This window comes from Leucoraja erinacea, unplaced genomic scaffold, assembly GCF_028641065.1.
Source record: "Leucoraja erinacea ecotype New England unplaced genomic scaffold, Leri_hhj_1 Leri_1479S, whole genome shotgun sequence".
NCBI classification, from domain to species: Eukaryota; Metazoa; Chordata; class Chondrichthyes; order Rajiformes; family Rajidae; genus Leucoraja; species Leucoraja erinaceus.
The window spans coordinates 10,255-15,381 of record NW_026575758.1 but is presented as its reverse complement, the minus strand read 5'-3'; positions in this window follow the sequence as shown (position 1 = coordinate 15,381).

Here is a 5,127-nt window from a genome sequence, read left to right as displayed (position 1 = left end):
GAAAAAAAATGTTTTTCTCATCTCGGTCCTAAAAGATTTCCCCCTTTATCCTTAAAATGTGACCCCTTGTTCTGGACTTCCCCAACATCGGGAACAATCTTCCTGCATCGAGCCTGTCCTACCCCTTAAGAATGTTGTAAGTTCCCATAAGATCCCCCCTCAATCTTCTAAATTCTAACGAGTACAAGCCGAGTCTATCCAGCCCACAATATTTAATATGTAAAAGAATATGTCATTCTGTTCCATTCCGTTTGTAGTTTGTTTGTTTGTCTTTTTGCACAAAGTCCGCGAGCATTGCTACTTTTCATTTCCATATAACCATATAACAATTACAGCACGGAAACAGGCCATCTCGACCCTTCTAGTCCGTGCCGCACACATAATCTCCCCTAGTCCCATATACCTGCGCTCAGCCCATAACCCTCCATTCCCTTCCCATCCATCTAGCTATCCAATTTATTTTTAAATTATAAAAACGAACCTGCCCCCCCCACCTTCACTGGAAGCTCATTCCACACAGCCACCCTCTCTGAGTAAAGAAGTTCCCCCTCATGTTACCCCTAAACTTCAGTCCCTTAATTCTCATGTCATGTCCCCTTGTTTGAATCTTCCCTACTCTCAGTGGGAAAAGCTTTTCCACGTCAACTCTGTCTATCCCTCTCATCATTTTAAAAACCTCTATCAAGTCCCCCCTTAACCTTCTGCGCTCCAAAGAATAAAGCCCTAACTTGTTCAAACTTTCTCTGTAACTTAGTTGCTGAAACCCAGGCAACATTCTAGTAAATCTCCTCTGTACTCTCTCTATTTTGTTGACATCCTTCCTATAATTAGGCGACCAAAATTGTACACAATTGTACATTTCACTGCACATCTCGTATGTGTCTGTGACGAATAAACTTAACTTGACTTGACTTTGGAACTGCAGATGCTGGAAAATCGAAGGTACACAAAAATGCTGGAGAAACTCACGTTGCCTATTTCCTTCGCTCCATAGATGCTGCTGCATCTGCTGAGTTTCTCCAGCATTTTTGTCTACCTTCTGTAAAGATAGTGTGTATAATCTTCACCGGAATGGTGTTGCAAGTCTGTCATCTGTGAAGAGGTTGAGTGTGCTCAGTTGCTGTGATGCGTGGGAGGGGGCAAGGGGGTGCTAATCCCCCATTACGACAATGTTATTCCTCAGCTGCGTTAAATCCCCTGGAATATTTGGTCTTCTAATTCCCGTTGACTAATTGGAGGCTTGTTGCACCCTCCCCTCGTGGTGATTCAGTATTCAGTATTTACTTAATGTTATTTCCACTGAGTACTTACATACACAGAGGAAACGAAAAATTGCTTCTCAATCAGTTCCTGTCAGTGCAGTTATCAAAGGTATCAAAGGTATTTTATTAGTCACATTTCACATACACCCAGGTGTAGAGAAGTGAAATGCTTTTTGCCATTTTGCAGCACACAAAAAAAAGAATACAGACCTAACACCGATCAATCAATCAATCAATCAACCTTTATTGTCATCTTGCAAGCAACAGTAGTACAGTGCAAAATGAAAAGACGTTTCCCAGTGAATAGCGGAGCATCGCACATGAAATTTAAAACATTTCACACATAATAACACTTAAAAACAATCCAGTCCCTGATGGAACAGTATAAATAGTTAAAAGCATCTAAAACAACAATATTAAAATACAATAAACCAATCATAAAAATGTCCGGGGCCGCTGATTTGAGTGGCCAGTGCCAGTTATTAAAGTGTCCGTGCCAGCCGCAGAATCAAGTGACTGTGAGTACAGAGTGACTGTTTAGCAGCCTCACAGCCTGTGGCAGGAAGCTGTTTAGCAGTCTTGTAGTCCGGGCTTTGATGCTTCGATATCTCTTGCCTGATGGCAGGAGATCCAGGTGTATGTGGTGCAGTTTGTCCTTAGCAATTCTCTGAGCTTTTTTCAGACAGCGGCTCTGGAACAGTTCTTGTACCGAGGGTAGGGAGATGCCAATAATCCTCTCTGCTCCCCTCACCACCCTCTGCAGAGCCTTCCTGTCCGAGCAGTTGCAGGTGCAGTACCACGTATTGATGCAGTACGTGAGTACAGACTCCACCGTGCCCCTGTAGAAAGTCCTGAGGATGTTGGTGGGGAGTGAGGCCTGTTTTAGTTTCCTCAGGAAGTGCAGTCGCTGATGGGCCCGTTTGACGGTCCCAGTGGTGTTCCTGGACCAGGTGAGGCTGTCTGTACTTTGCACACCGAGGAACTTAATGCTCTCCACTCTCTCCACTGCAGTGCCACTGATGTTGAGGGGTGTATGCTTTGGCTGCGCCCTCCTGAAGTCGACAACCATCTCCATAAGATGAGAGTCTTATGAGAGCCAATGAGAGTTTTGGTCTCCAAATCTGAGGAAGGACATTATTGCCATAGAGGGAGTGCAGAGAAGGTTCACCAGACTGATTCCTGGGATGTCAGGACTGTCTTATGAAGAAAGACTGGATAGACTTGGTTTATACTCTCTAGAATTTAGAGGGGATCTTATAGAAACTTACAAAATTCTTAAGGGGTTGGACAGGCTAGATGCAGGAAGATTGCTCCCGATGTTGGGGAAGTCCAGGACAAGATTCAAGATTCAAGATTCAAGATTCAAGATTCAATTTATTTGTCATTCAATATGACAAGGGGTCACAGCTTAAGGATAAGGGGGAAATCCTTTAAAACCGAGATGAGAAGAACTTTTTTCACACAGAGAGTGGTGAATCTCTGGAACTCTCTGCCACAGAGGGTAGTCGAAGCCACACAGTTCATTGGCTATATTTAAGAGGGAGTTAGATGTGGCCCTTGTGGCTAAGGGGATCAGAGGGTATGGAGAGAAGGCAGGGATGGGATACTGAGTTGGATGATCATATTAAATGAGCCATGATCATATTAAATGGCGGTGCAGGCTCGAAGGGCCGAATGGCCTACTCCTGCACCTAATTTCTATGTTTCTATCAGCCAGGATCATATTGAATGGCGAATGGTGCAGGCTCGAAGGGCCGAATGGCCTCTACTCCTGCACCTAATTTCTATGTTTCTATGTTTCTAAACACATAGAACATCCCCCCACAATGGCTCCCATTATGAGGGAAGGTACAAAGTCCAGTCCCCAACCCCAGTTCACCCATAGTCGGGCCTATTGAGGCCTCCACAGTTGCCTCTACGGAGGCCCGATGTTCCAGGCCGTTCTCGCCGGGTGATGTTGCTCCGGCATCGGGAGAGTCCTCCCAAGGGCTTGGGAACCCTGGAACGGCCGCTTCCGTACTGGAGGCCGCGGCCTCCAGAAGCCGACAAGGCCGTGGTTCTGGGCGGTCCGTGACAGGAAACGCCGCTCCAGGCCCGCTGGTAGGCCGCGAGGACGGGTCGAAGCTGTAGCCCGGACAAAAGCTGCCTCTCCGACCAGGTAGGGACCCTGAAAGGTAGTTTCCCCCTCCCCCCCCACCCCACCCCCCACATAAAAAAGTCTAGACCTCCAACAAAACACTTAACTAACTAAAATAAAAAATAAAAAGATGAAAAGACAGACAGCTGCCATTTTAATAAAAACAGAATAAATACATACAGCTTTAAAATTAACTTATCCAAAATAGACTTTAAAATTGCACTAAATACAGACATTCAGACCGGACAGTGGCTTTGCTTTGACAGGTGTCTAGCTGTCAAAGTATCGGTTAGGTGTGTTGGTGTGTGAGCCTGCACCATTCGCCATTCAATATGATCATGGCTGATCATCCAACTCAGTATCCTGTACCTGCCTTCTCTCCATACCCCCTGATCCCTTTAGCCACAAGGACCACATCTAACTCCCTCTTAAATATAGCCAATGAACTGTGTGACATCAACTGCCTTCTGTGGCAGAGAATTCCACAGATTCACCACTCTCCGTGTGTGAAAAAAAAATGTTTTTCTCATCTCGGTCCTAAAAGATTTCCCCCTTATCCTTAAACTATGTGTGGCCCCTTGTTCTGGACTTCCCCAACATCGGGAACAATCTTCCTGCATCTAGCCTGTCCAACCCCTTAAGAATTTTGTAAGTTTCTATAAGATCCCCCCTCAATCTTCTAAATTCTAGCGAGTACAAGCCGAGTCTATCCAGTCTTTCTTCATATGAAAGTCCTGACATCCGAGGAATCAGTCTGGTGAACCTTCTCTGTACTCCCTCTATGGCAAGAATGTCTTTCCTCAGATTAGGGCTGAGAAAGAGCTCAAACGAGGAAAAGAGGAAGCAGGTCCTTTGGAAAATAAAGGAATTGGACTACAGTAATGTTTTCAAATCAGTGTTTTGCTGAACCAGACTGTGGGGTGCAAAAACCGGAATCAACAGTGTCATCTGCAAATTTGCTAATGTTACTTTTAATTTCTTCATCTACATCATTAATGTATAGCTGCGGCCCCAGGACCGAGCCTTGCTGCACTCCACTAGTCACTGCCTGCCATTCTGAAAGGGACACATTAATCCCTCCTCTTAGTTTCCTGTCTGCCAACCAATTTTCTATCCATGTCAATCCCCTAACCCCAAGACCATGTGCTCTAATTTTGTCCCGTGTGGGACCTTGTCAAAGGCTTCCTGAAAGTCCAGGTACATTACATCCGCTGGCTCTCCCTATTCCATTTTGCTTGTTACATAACCATATAACAATTACAGCACGGAAACAGGCCATCTCGGCCCTACAAGTCCGTGCCGAACAACTTTTTTTTCCCTTAGTCCCACCTGCCTGCACTCATACCATAACCCTTCATTCCCTTCTCATCCATATGCCTATCCAATTTATTTTTAAATGATACCAACGAACCTGCCTCCACCACTTCCACTGGAAGCTCATTCCACACCGCTACCACTCTCTGAGTAAAGAAGTTCCCCCTCATGTTACCCCTAAACTTCTGTCCCTTAATTCTGAAGTCATGTCCTCGTTTGAATCGTCCCTATTCTCAAAGGGAAAAGTTTGTCCACATCAAATCTGTCTATCCCTCTCATCATTTTAATGATCTCTATCAAGTCCCCCCTTAACCTTCTGCGCTCCAGAGAATAAAGACCTAACTTATTCAACCTATCTCTGTAACTTAGTTGTTGAAACCCAGGCAACATTCTAGTAAATCTCCTCTGTACTCT